Consider the following 14,689-nt stretch of genomic DNA (forward strand, 5'->3'; position numbering starts at 1 on the left):
TAACCAATAAATCTGTTTGTCAAAACGGCACGTGGCTCAAGAGGAGAGGAAATAGTGGCATAGATAAGGTGCCCAGGAGGAGGTTGAATGACAGGGAGAGATGGTGGGGGTGTGGGTGGGGGGTGGGGGCTAGTGACTGACCTCCTCAGCATTTCCGCTGCATGAGCGAAGCACTCAGGCTGAACCAAATCTTCACCTGCTGGCCTCCCACTGCACTTCCACAAAACTACCTTCCCCACCCCTCCAACCCTCTCTTCTTCTCTGTGTTTCTTTCGCTCTCTGTCTCCATCTCCCACCAGCACCCATGGATAACAGAATAATCCTCCTATCCTGTACTGGGAGCCTGAATGTGTGCGTGTGTGTGTGTGTGCGTGTGCGTGTGCGTGTGTGTGTGTGTGTGTGTGTGTGTGTGTGTGTGTGTGTGTGTGTGTGTGTGTGTGTGTGTGTGTGTCTTTGTTGTGGAGTTCTGGGGCCTCAGCACACTGCAGCAAGTTGATGGAAATAATTCCAGAGAACCAGCACTGGCTGAAATGTACATAAACATGCAGACCTGCCAACGCTGTTAAGGACATTTCACACATGGATACAGTATTATATTCAAACAACTTTTTTTTTTTTATCGGCAAAGCTTGTTATTCTTATGTCAAATAGAGAGAGAGAGGACTATGTCAAAGTTTACCGTAGAACCTGCTGTTTTGGGCAACTGTTATGCTACATATTGCAGACCGGAAAGCAAAGCATCACCGCCTATCTTCATTTATTTTATCTTGTTTATTTTATTTAGACAAAGTCAGGACGTCACATCCAGGCTAGTCTCTAGCTCAGTGCAATTACACATAAAATGTATTTTATCTGTCTTTCTTAATAAATGAAACGTGTTCCTGAGATTTACTTTCCATATTCTAAGAAAAATTGGTATCTATTGCAAAAAAAAGCTATTTTTTCAAGATTTTATCAAAGCTTAACAATTACTTTGTAATCACACAAGAAACTTAGCCTATCAAAATTTAAAAAGGCGGCAGTGTTGGTTTCTTTGATATGCATAAAATTCACTAAATCGCCTTTCTAAAGTCGTTTTAACAATTTGGTATCTGTAATCTCTGCTGTCTTCAAAGTGTTTGTTCCTCTCTGTCCTGTTATAACAGAGTGAAATCGTGGACTTGCCTCTTGTGTCGATCCATGAACGTCTGCTGCTCATAGGAAATGGTGTTCATAAAACCCAGAGGCATCCCAAAACATCTTAATTGCCCCCTGACTGCAGTATAGAATACGGGGTGAAACATCATTATTAACAGCTATAACTGACTCATGATTGGTCGGGCGAGGGTATTGGTGGGAATACGATGCTGCAGCTCCACCGTCCAATCACTACTGCGCAGACTCGGAAAATTACAAGATTGGCTTCACTTTTGTACAGTGAGAGGAAGTGGAGATGTGTTGTCCATCTTAACATACAGGCTATAATTGTTTTTCAAAAAAACAGCCGTCTTTATCTAAACATATGAAGCGAGCAACATGACGTAGAAAGACAGAGAAAGTCGTAACATGTGCCGATGCTGACAATTCGTAATTAAATGTGTGGTTTTGGTAAAGCTGTGACAAACGACATGTTTTGTTTTTTAGTTTGAGCATCAATCATAAAGCACAGGATCAACGGCTGTATTTAATTGCAGATATGCCTTGGAAAACATGGCATCTGAATCCTGCTATTTCAGAATATAGTTTGTATGAGTGAACTGTGAAATCCTCAGTAAAATGTCATTGTGACTGTTAAGCAGTGAAGGTATATATGTGGGGAGGGAGGGTGAGCGGAGGAAAGTCTATTCAGAAAACTCACTTATGATGCAGTGGCACCTTAGCCGAGGGGTCAGATTAAGCTGCCACACCCATCCTGCTCTTTATGCAGAACATATGGATTTAGTGAGATTTATTAAAGCTGATCCCCTACGAGGTCCCATGAAACTTTTCCATTTATGCTTCTGTTGCTCTCACATATATACCCTCTGAATATTTTGCACTGACAGACTGGGGCAGCCTGCAGAATCTATAGACAATATAATGTTATCGCCTTTTTCGCAAATGTCTGCTTTCTCTTTTGAAATTGAGGAACTGCAGCTATGACATGATTCATTAACACACACCTAGGTTTTTTCTGGCCAAAATTTGGACTGAGGCGGTCAGGGGAGTGAAACTTTTGCGCTGTGAGGCGACAGTACGAAACCACCATACCACGTGTGCCCATTGAGATTCACTACTTTATGGTCATATACACTTCAGTGCACACTGCCAGGGTCTGTAACACACGGAACTCATCAATTCCCAGATGAATATGCGCTATTAATTAAACTTCACAATAATGCTATAACAATGCAATAGATTTGGTCAGATGGCATGAACCTGAGTCACTGCAGCATCTACGTTTATGTCACACGCAACTCTTGAGCTCCAAAATCCTTGTACGCACATCACAACGAAATATCTGACTATTTAAGCACATTATTGTTACAGTTCTCCAAATCCATTACGCAAAGAATGCACCACATAATAACACTTTCTGTCTCCATCTCCACCACCTTGCAAAAATACTATAGTGTGACATTAAATACCGTACCGTATTAGATATCGTACGAAGTACAGAAGTGCACCATGCACTTACTTTGAGCTACAGGCAGGGCGCCATGGTTACGGGTGAACACATGAGGTGTGCTCTGAGGTCATGGAGATAAAGTCTCTCATGAGGGTACGAATATCAGTGAGGACATGCATCAGCGAAGGTGTGTGAGTTTTTTCTGGGTCATGGTGATGTGTACCCATGTCTTCAAAAGACGCAGGGCGGAGAAAGTGCGCTTGGATGAGGCCACGGAGATGGGTAGGCACAGACATAACTCGATAAGTTTTTCTGTCTCTGAAAACACACTCAGCGAGGCTACCTCCTCAAAATTTATAATGCAGAAAAAACCCTGTACACAATGATACAAGAGAAGGCAGCATACACCCTGTAAGATTACCTGAGAACAAAATGAGTGAGGGTGGTAAAAGCATCTGTGATTGTGGATGTGGTCTAACTGAGACTGCTGTCTGAAAGAAACACCCCTCAATTACATCGCCTTTTATCATGTGAGGATGAACAACTCTAATTTTGTTTCGGCCTTCCACAAAATACACAAGGAATCTTAGGGAGGTATGAATACTGTAAATGTAAAACTAGAAAACGCAAACAGTTTTTTTTAGAATTAATGTGAAAATCTCACTTCATGTTTGTACAAAAGTGTTGCAACATAATTATGCATTTATAATCTGTTTTTCTTCCTATCTGATTTTTTATTATGCTGAAAATAGTCTTGTACACATCTTGTCTCAAATGCACCTAAAAAACATCACTACGCAGTTGCTTTTACACTGGTTAGATAAGAGAAATACTATCCAACTTTTTAAATCATCAGTATTGGGGAGTCATTTGAAAAATATAATAAATTATTTATGACACATTATTCATTAACAACATAATTTCATTACCAATAACTCAGAAGTTATTTTATTACTCAGACCTGCCCCTTTAAACAAATCCTCCAAACCCACACTTAACCCACAAAATAAAATACCTGACATTGCGCACTGGCAGCCCTGCAGTTTGAAGGGATTTACTGGCTAGCTCTTAGCCTTGGTGACTCTACATGTTTCTATAAAGTCCCAACTTCAGTTCACAAACCTTTCAACTCTAAACAAAAGTGGGCGACTCCTGAGTGTATGCATGCCCGTGGCACATAGCTAACGTTAGCAAGCGACTAGAGGCTACACAGTAGAGGGCTGGCTATTGGTCCTTAAAAGAACCAAAATATCCCAGTACTTAGTATCAAAACATCCAATCCCTTTTTTTTTTACCCAGATCTAGAAAATAATGACTATTTGTATGGTTTTACTCACAGCTAATCATCACAAGTGTTCGTCAATTTAAAGCAGATTGACACACTACTGCAGTAGCTACAACCCATACAGTCTCGGGTGTGGGGAAATTGCTCAGGGGCATTTGAGCTGAGTTGGCAGGTTGGCATGCTGAGAGGTTTCCATTCACATTATGGTATTGCATGAGGTAGAAAAAAAATCAGATGAAGTAGCCTACTCTATTGTTATCTGTGTCACTTTAAGGGTACGGGTATTAATATGGTAATTCTATAAACACTAACCACCTACTCACAGCTCCAGCCCCTGTGTCAAGCTAACCCTGGACCCTTCTCTCCCCTGAATGCAAAGAGACTAAACTAACCCAGCATTCAACTCCAGTCAACAAGTCAACCCCAAATGTCAAAGTAAGCATTGCTGGGATTAGTAAATGTAATGTAATTACTAAATTACAAATTGTAATATCTTACACACCTTACCGTCAGTACTTGGAATTAGGAATGACATGATGACTCTGTTCCAGGTATAAGTCAGAAAACCAATATATTTAACCAGTTAGCGATTGTTAGCAATACCAGCTGACAGTTCATCATGCTGGATTTTGTGCTTACAAACACTGTAACAGCATGTCTACAAATGAAAGATGGACAGAACTATGAGAAACAAATAAGACAGACGTGCAAATAAACAGCTATAGTTTTAACTAACTGACTTCCAAGTTCAACTGTAATGCAGCAAAAGTGTGTTACTGTCCATCACTGTTTGTCCTACATTATGCTGTTTTAGTGTGATGTATGGAGCACATTTTGGACTGACGATAGAGATAATATGTTGTTGTGTAGTTGAAGCTGTTAATTAAGTTGAGGAAGGGATGACTCACATGCTATCCACCTCTAAATGTCACTCCTTCAGTTGTGGCTTTGTGCTGGTCACCGTGGACACGGTCTGGACACAAACAAAATTGTTTTTATGCTTATTTATCATTTGTGTTAGTCCTAATGAATGTTGTAAAGCATGTAATTAAAACATGTGAATAAGATGACATTTAAAAAGACTTGACAGCTTTAATAAAACAAGTTGTCCTGTGAAGATCTTCATGTCAAATGGCTGCAGTCACACAGCAGCACTCAGCATCGTTTTGGGGGGCCAAATAAAGCTTTGTTTGCTTTCCTGACTAGCCGTGGATTCCCACCATCTGTGCGCAACTCTGCCATGAGCGGAAACATCTCTGCAATGACAGAGGGCGAGAAGCGAAGAAGAAGAGGGATATAGGGATTAAGAAGGATGGCGAAGAATGACAGAGAGGTGGAAGAGATGAAGAGTGAGGCCATGCAGGAGGAGGGGGGTGGTGAATAAGGGCAGACCGGGATGTCACGTGACCCCTACTTCAACTCACTGCAGGGGGAGTCAAGCAGACAAAAGAACCTGTCAGCATGCACGTAAAAGAGCGTACATGCACACACACAGCAACACAAAATTGCGAGCAGGTAAAGCTGAGTGGCAGAGGGTACGGATGAGGGAATGGATTTTTTTTTTTTAGGTCAAGCTAAACCTTCAAACATCAAGGTGTCTGGTATAAATAACCTATCTACCAAGAGGTATATCTGGGCAGCACAGAGGGGGGCGTCAGGTCTTGACATCTACCTTCATCAATATCGTACCGCTGTGTGGTCAGAGGAGGAAGAGGGGAATGGATATATATATATATAATGTTTTATAGTAATTTTAAATAATACCAAAGCGTCAAATAATATAGTACTTGCACTTAGACCTGAGCCTTGCTGACTGTTTGGTTTGGCCATGCTCAGCTCTGAACGCTAGGGTGTCGGTCGCTATTAGCCATTTCTTAGAATTTCCGGCATTTGTCTACATAGAAGGAGCTGGACTTCCCTGTTGGTGATACTGTTACACGCAGGCTCAAACTTGGAAGCGGTGAGGTCGGGCACTTTAATGCTGTTTTGGTGTTTATTTTAGAGGTTAACCATAGACTGTATAAAAAATGGGCGTAGCCTCTCCGCCGGGGCCCGTTCTCAACTTCTAAACTTAATCCAATCGTACTCACCTCTGGGAGCTGCCATCTTGTCAGACTTTGACTCCTCCTTATTTCCTCTTACCAAAAAAGGGCATTGATGTCACGTGGGGGGGGGGGGGGGGGATATGGCCGTCTGGCTGACGTTTATAGAATCAGCCACATTAGCTCACATTAGCTCCACCGCCCGGGCACTAGGCTAACAGAACACGTTACTACATAAAGGGGAGTGGGAGTCCCTTGTCTCTAGCAGAGATAAGCCTTTAGAGGCGAAGTGAGGGCCAGCAGCTAACTGTCACTCAAGAGACCACGCCCCTAATTATTCATAAACTTTAACCTCCAATAAACAGAGGTGTTGCATGGGTGCTGCAGCAGTGAGCAATATGAGAAATATAATGTGTTTCTAAAGATCAAAGCATGTAAACCTATTGAAGCTGAAAGTTTGTAGCTCAAACTGGACTTCATGGATATTTATTGTCACACCAGTAGTAGTGACAGTAGTAGCCTCTCATAGTTATTTTTGGTCTGATCACCAACTAAATGGCATGCTACTTCCTACATTGGCACTGGATCAAGACATTGGATTCACTAAATGTGGAATGTCCAATATGAACGCAGTTTATAGAAATATCAGGCTGCTTGAGAGCATAGACTTACAAAGGTCCGTGTACAGTAGGTAGTCAAGATGCAATGTCTGCACTTTGACTATTTAGCTGTGTCTATTAGCGTTATGACCTGTCTCTTAGCATGCAGTTTCAGTTGCAGTGCAGTGATGGGTGAGGAGGGGAGAGCCATATCTGGGCCCTCTTGCTAATTGAGCACAGCACTGGACCCAAAGGTCTGCTTCGCTGACGCTTTCTTAATCCATGGCTGTTTAACGCTGGCTGTGCTTGAGTAATTAAGCAGATAATCTTCAATTAAACTGAGCTCGACCCCACAACCCCCTACCCCCATCCGGAGACAGATGGGCCTTGGTGTACACAGCTCTTCTTCCCTCAAGATAAATGGTACACTCCCCTGTCACGCAACCCGGGTGCTGCCATGCTTTATGGCTAGTGTGTGTGCCATTATCATTTTTTACCACCGGACTTCAATATTGTGACTCTGACACATTTTTGGCTTTGCTTGTTGTGTAGACAGTATGGCTGGAAATTATAGTAATCTGTTTACATGTTTGCTGTGTGTATGTATTCAATATTGGGTTTATTTCCACAGTACATGCTCATAGATCATTTTTCATTTTATATAAACAATAACTGGAACTCTGGGCTGAGGAGCATGATAACAAATGAAATCAATTTAATTGACCCCCTCATTAGAAATCAATCAAAATGACTTCTACAATTTCTACTTCTACTCAAAATATGTCAGTTAAGTAATGTATTTAAAACTGTAAATAATGTACAACATACTATGACAAAATCTTAAAAACTGCTAAGTTACCAGAATCCATATTCAATATCTGATCATGTTGTGCTTACCAACTTAAGCCTACCTTGTATTAAGTGGGGGCCATATTCTAAAGTCATATGAAGAAGAGTGTCTTATTCTCATGTGTCTCATTCAGTGAGAATCCTGCAATGCTAATTAAAAAGGTCCAATATGGCCATGTAGGTTTAAACCATTTTTACTGTGCTGGTCTGGTCTTAATGTAGGGATATTCATGTGTGGATCTTTATCCTAACAGAGATTTCACATATAAATAATCTCATTTGGCTGATGTTCAAATCTTCTGGACATTTATACAGACCGTGCCTTGTAAACAGTGGTATCTATAGCGCAGATACAAACATTGTCTTGTCAACACAACAGATGTAAAGACCAAACCCAACAATACAATACTCTTGACGCTTTTTAACATCCTAACCCTGCCTCTTTTCCACTGAAGATGTGAACTTTAAAAAAATGGGTCACATGTATGGTTTCATTCTCTAAAAGAGCTCAGTAATTTCTTACAACAGCTCTTTGTTTGTTTTTTTTAAAAACAGCAGCAAATAGTGCATTTATTGAGGACTATTCTAGTGAGTATTTAGAGCAGCAGAACAGTTTATCTGACTAACATAATCTACAATGCTTATGTTCATCATAATTAAGCAACATGTTGTCCAGTGTACCATTGTATCTCAATTATGTGTTTTAAACAGTATTTGAACAACACCGGCAAAGCAAAAACTGCAGTTCTCAGAGTGGCCACTACGTATTTTGCACAATAGAGCAGTTTCTCATTGACCCCCATGTTAAACAGGCCATTTTCACAGTATAAATAAACCTATCTAAGGCATGGTACAAAAAAACATTCTAGTCTGTATGTTTACTGAGGAGGGTGAACTTTTTTGTACCAGGCTAGTTTTTATTTTATTTGAGGTTAACGTTTATGAATAATTGGGAGCACGGCCTCTTAAGTGACAGCTAGCCATTGGCTCTCACTTCACCTCGGAGGCTAGTTGTCAGGATTAGCAGGCTAACTCCGACATCTCCACCTCGACTGCGGTCATTCGTGTGGTGGTGTTACTATAAGTGACAAGATGGTTTGCTCTTCAATTAGCTGTACCAACAGATGGTTTAGGAACACAACATTTTAGCTCTGTTATGCTAATTAAATAGCCGCATTTGCACCATGACTTGGAATATAAGTTAGCCTACCATCGATGGCACTATATGCTAATCTGGAGCACCGGGAGGATTGGGGCTGTGAGGGTCGGTGTTTTACAGTCTCTGGGCATGGTACTGTTTTGAATATCAGTTTAATCATATATCATAAATGCTGGATGCCTGCACTCAACTCCCGGAGTCGGTGTAATCTCCGCTAGAGTCTCTACCCTCTAAAAAATCCTGTTCCTGTTACAAAATTTAAAAAATGACTCTGTTCCCTCCCGGGTCCCAGAAATAATCTTAACATTAACTCCCACTCCTGTTTATCTAGCGATGTGTTCTGTTAGCTTAGCTCCCTGGTGGTGGAGCTAATGTTCATAATTCTGTAAACGTCAGCCAGACAGACGTATCAACCCCCCCCCCCCAACGTCACATCATGGTAAGAGGAAATAAGGTGGAGTCAAATTCTGACAAGATGGCGGCTCCCAGAGGCGAGTACGATTGGACCAAGTTGAGAGAACGGGCCCTGACGGAGAGGCTACGTCCATTTTTTTATACAGTCTATGACTCAAACGTGGCCAAAACGTAAAATAATATGTAAATGCTCATGTAAAAGTAATCCCTCAGATTTCAAACCGTCCTGAAGAGTTTTTTCTCCTCTCCTCTCATCTGCTCCAGGTACATTACCGCAGGTTTTTACGTAACACAGCGACATGTAGCAACATGCAAATGGCAGGGAAAAGTTGCTGATGCTGTTCGATTCTCCCTAATATCCGATCACATTTCTGCTGGATCACCAGCTGTTTAGTTTTTTTGTTAAGAAGCCTTTATTGGTGTTTTTCATGATAGAAAGGGATGCTGTACTCCATTATAGTTCATCCCCAGCTCACTGTACAGTATACAGCGAGAGCGGAGCGGAGATGCAGAGACTCGGAAACGCTGACCAATCAGAGCAGACTGGGCTTATTAATGAGACAGACTTTAAAGAGGCAGGTGCTACAACAGAGCGTCTCAGAGAGCGTGCGAATGATGGTGCAGCAACCATGGGCAGTATGAGAAAGCGTTTTTTGAACATTAAAGCATGTAAACATGTTCTAGTAGAAACGCAAAATACAAGTATGAACCTGAAAATTAGCATAGTATGGGACCTTCAAGCTTTTATGGGTTTCTGTTTTTCAGTATTGGGTAAGAAAAGACCTTTTGTTACTGCAAAATTACAGGAGGCAACAACTTATTAGAAATCAATAAAATATCTTGGCAGAGTATTCACTTATATTGCATATCATGCAAAATATATCCTCATTCAATGAGCCTAAATCACCCGCAGAGCCCCTCACCCAAAGCACATTCATTTAAAATGCCTTATGGGACCTTAGTGCCATTTTTGTCTCACGCTAACGATCCTCACAAGCTTATCAGTGCTGCTAACACTTGCACATAAACCTCCCTCGCTCTCTCCCTCTCTCTTTCTTTAGCCACTCCTGTTTCCACAGCGGTAATTAAGCCATCAAAGCGTGCAACCATGCCCATCCTCCGTCTCTAAGGTGAGAATACGGGCCCACATGTCAAGTGGAGCGCAACCACCCGTGTGTCTCTTTAAAGGGGAAGGCACAAGGGACAGGCAGAGAGAGGTGTGTGTGTGTGTGTGTGTGTGTGTGTGTGTGTGTGTGTGTGTGTGTGTGTGTGTGTGTGTGTGTGTGTGTGTGTGTGTGCGTGCGTGCGTGCATGTGTGTGAGTATGTGTGTGCTCACCACAGCAGCTGCAATGGGCTGGTAGACAACACAGTGTGACTTGGTGCCGATGTCTAATACCTGCTGCCACACTGTGCTAGAGATCCACAGAGAACTGTTTGTGTTCAGCTTGGATTCCTCAACACTTTTTTTTTTTACAAAAGAAGAAGACTTTAAAGGGTCAAAATACAGCCTGAATGTGCGGGTGTGTTGGCACATATAAAGCCTTCCCAATACACACACACACACACCAGTCCCAATGTGCTCTTTCCTGCTCTTTCATTAAATTCCACCCACACACTGTTGCACTGCTGTATGTAATAAATCAGTGATGTTGAGTGCATCCCAGCAGTTATTTATGTTTATTTTCTTGTACAAACTGCCTTCTTCGTATATGTCTATTTTAGTTAATAATATCCTACATTTCCCAGAATGCTTTTTGACATTCCCCAAAGACCATGCCTGTTACTCTTGGATAAAGTTAAGAAAGTAAGTTATGTCGTCTGTGATTGGCCAGTTTTCTCCAGCATTAAGAACATAACCAAAGCCCAAATTATACTTGACGCCGATATTTAACCCTTTGAACTCTGTAATAGAAATGGTCCACCAATGCTTACGTTAGTATTTTTTTCTGCTTATTACGATGTCATTTTTTGGGAGTATGTTATGTATGTAAAAAAATACTAAAATGGAATGTTTTTTTTATCAAATTTAATGAAGTAAGCACAGAACATATTGATACATAACATTTCTTAATGTAAATGACACATGGACAAAATATGTAATATGACAAATTATATAAGTTATTTGAACTATGTACATTTTTTTGTTTTTGAAATATCCTCATTTTTATGAGCAGAGTGTAAAGACGTTTTGTTGGTTACATCTGCAATTGAAACCGAGGATTTGCACTCGACGTCACACAACGTGATGACATCACTACAGGCATACACAAGCGCATCACCTAGCTAGCAGGGCTAGTCTGTCAATAATTAAACACTGCTAATCTGCATTTTGTTATTACTTTGTTATTTCATGGACATTGAAGACTTATCGACCCCTGAACAGCTGGTTTCATACTATAACACAGGACTTCATGATATCCTCAACTCCCTCGCTCCAGTAAAAACCCGATCTGTCTCTTTCTCCCTCTCTGCTCCCTAGTTTACGCCTGAACTCCGGCTTATGAAAGCCAAAGGCAGGCAGCTTGAACGGCTTCACCGTAAAACTGGATTGACTGTTCACAAAGAAATGTACAAAAATCATTTTATGCACTACCAGGACTGTATTACTAAATCTAAATCAAACTATTACTCCAGCATTATCTGTTCAAATGTAGGTAACACCAAGTCACCCTTTTCACTGTTCAACAATATAACCCGATCCCCAATTTCTATACCACCCCACTTGTACTCAACTGCCTTCTGCAACTCTCTTATGTCTTTCTTCAACACCAAAATCCAGACAATCCACCAGGATCTTGGTTCTAACTCCTCCAGTGTCACTTCTGACCTCCACCCACCCACCCCTTCTCCTCTTTCGAGCTCGCCACACTCTCAGAGATCTCCGACCTCATCCTCATCAAGTCCAAGCCGACCACATGTCAGCTGGACCCCCTCCCCACAGTTCTGGTTAAATCCTGTCTCCCCTCTCTGGTCCCGCTCATTTCTGCCATCATCCACTCCTCTCTCACCACTGAAACTGTTCCTACATCGTTCAAAACCGCTGCAATTAACCCAATCCTGAAAAAACCTGGTGCAGCTCCTACCAACTACAATAATTTCCGTCCTATTTCAAATCTGCCCTTCATTTCCAAAATCCTTGAGAAAATAGTCTCTACTCAACTCCACTCTCACTTATCACTTAACAACCTGTATGAACAGTTCCAGTCTGGTTTCTGTTCCCTCCACAGTACCAAAACTGCACTTATAAAAATCAACAATGACCTCCTCATGGCAGCTGACTCTGGTCTACTCACTATCCTCATCCCCCTCGACCTGAGTGCGCCTTTGATACCATCAGCCACCCAACCCTCCTCAATAGATTAAGTTCTATCGGCATCACCCACACTCCACTAAACTGGTTCCGATCCTACCTCTAAGGCCGCAGTCAGTTCATCCAACTCTAATCCTTCACATCCCAGCATTCCCTCGTCACTTCAGGTGCGCCCCAGGGCTCTGACCTGGGGCCCCTCCTTTTCATCATTTACCTTCTTCCCCTCTGCAATATCTTCCCAGTTTTCACTGTTATGCGGATGACACCCAACTCTACCTCTCCAGTAAACCCACCGCCACCCTCCCACCATCATCCCTTGCTGACTGCATAACAGAAATAAAATCCTGGTTCTCCTTCAATTTTATCAAACTGAACAGTGACAAAACTGAGGTTCTCCTCATTGGTTCCAAATCAACACTATTGTTTCTCAATAGCCATCGACAACTCCACCATCTCCCCCTCCCCACAGGTCAAGAGTCTGGGTGTCATCCTTGACAGTACTCTATCTTTTCACTCTCATATCAATAACGTTCCCGGTCTGCTTATTTTAAACTACATCAACCGCCTCCGCCCCTCCCTCACCCCCCATACCACTTCTATTCTTGTTCATAGCCTTGTCACTTCTCACCTCGATTACTGCAATTCTCTCCTCTCCGGTGTCACTCACAAATCCCTCCATAAACTCCAGCTAGTCCAGAACTCAGCTGCCTGCATCATCACAAGGACCCCATCCATCCACCACATCACCCCCGTCCTACAACAGCTCCACTGGCTCCCAATCAAGTTCCGCATTGAATTCAAAATCCTCCTCTTAGCATTAAAGTCTATCCACAGTCTCGCCCCCCCTACCTGTCTGACCATCTCCACGTTGCCTCGCCCTCCTGCACTCTCAGATCCTCCTCCTCCATCCACCTGACTGCCCCACCTGCCCGTCTCACCACCATGGGGAGCAGAGCATTCAGCCGCTCTGCTCCCCATCTGTGGAACTGCCTACGTCCGGAACTCAGGAACACCACCTCACTCCCTACACTTCAAATCCAAACTGAAAACCCATCTTTTCAAAACTGCCTTTTCCCTTTGATCTTATTTGCACTGTGTTGTTATTATTTTACCCTGATTTGATCATTTTGTTTACTTCCCAATTTTATTATTGTTTGTGTTGCACTCTTTTTAACGAATGTACGGTGTCCTTGAGTGCTTAGAAAGGTACCTATAAATAAAATGTATTATTATTATTATTATTATTATTATTATTATTATTATTATTTGATATAAAGTTATATGCTGGTTGGACAGAAGCAGCGCATAAGTTAACAGAAGTTCCATTCGATGATCATTAAGGGATAGGTATATTGATTAGTAAAAGTCCAATATTCCATGATAAAAGCACAATTTGTGGTGGCAGTATATCCCAGGATACATTCACAGTCTGGGGAAAAAGTAGTCTTTCTTGTTTCAACAGTATTTACTTAGTATATCTTATTTTGACATACAGCACAATGAGTTATTGCTGCCTTGTATGCCAGCTCTGCGTTTGTTTGTGGATTTAGAGAACAAATGTACAGGTGCAGATGTACAGCTCAGTACAGTAGGAGCAGACCTAGAAGCTCAATTGGCTTTTTGCCAGGTTGGTAAACTTCCCCCCATCCCAGCTGTGACAGAACATCGAAAAGGGCAAAGCTTCACAGAGCTCATCGAGTCAACTACAGGCCAGGCAGATGGGGACCATATGCAAACAGACATGACTCGGACACTGACCTCATAACCAGACAAGCCTGAACCAGGTGATGTAATGATACATGTTCAACATCAAACTGTTGAACAAAAAACTTATCACATCGACCCCACAGAGTCAGGGATTATTATCTGTCTTTTCTTATAATAATGCAATTTCATTACTCTTACAGCCACAATATCACAGTCTTAGGATTGAAATACAAAAAAACATAATATAACCTGATTATAAGCAAACAGCAAAGCTGGATTTCATCAGACTATGAACGCTATCTATGTTGGATCTTTGCCAGTGACTGTGTGTGTGTGTGTGTGTGTGTGTGTGTGTGTGTGTGTGTGTGTGTGTGTGTGTGTGTGTGTGTGCGTGCGTGTGTGTGTATATATATATGCAGTATATATATGTACTGTATGTGGTTTAAGCATTCTGAGCAAGAGTCTCATTGTATGTCTGTCATGTCTGTATATATATATTTTGCATAGAATATGTGAATATCTGTTTTTAGGGGGTAATTGAATGTTAAGGAATGGATGCACTGATATAACTTTTTCTGTCCTAACAAAGAAACCATACCTGGGCTTTGTGTGGAAGTGATTGGGATAAAACAAATTTATGTGTAAGGCAACATCACGCTTGAATTAGGCATTGTTTTGTTTGCTTTGTAAAACAAAATGTAGCAACTTAATACATAGATATAAATTTACTGAATTG

The sequence above is a fragment of the Echiichthys vipera genome (assembly GCF_963691815.1).
Source record: "Echiichthys vipera genome assembly, chromosome: 2".
Lineage (NCBI taxonomy): Eukaryota > Metazoa > Chordata > Actinopteri > Perciformes > Trachinidae > Echiichthys > Echiichthys vipera.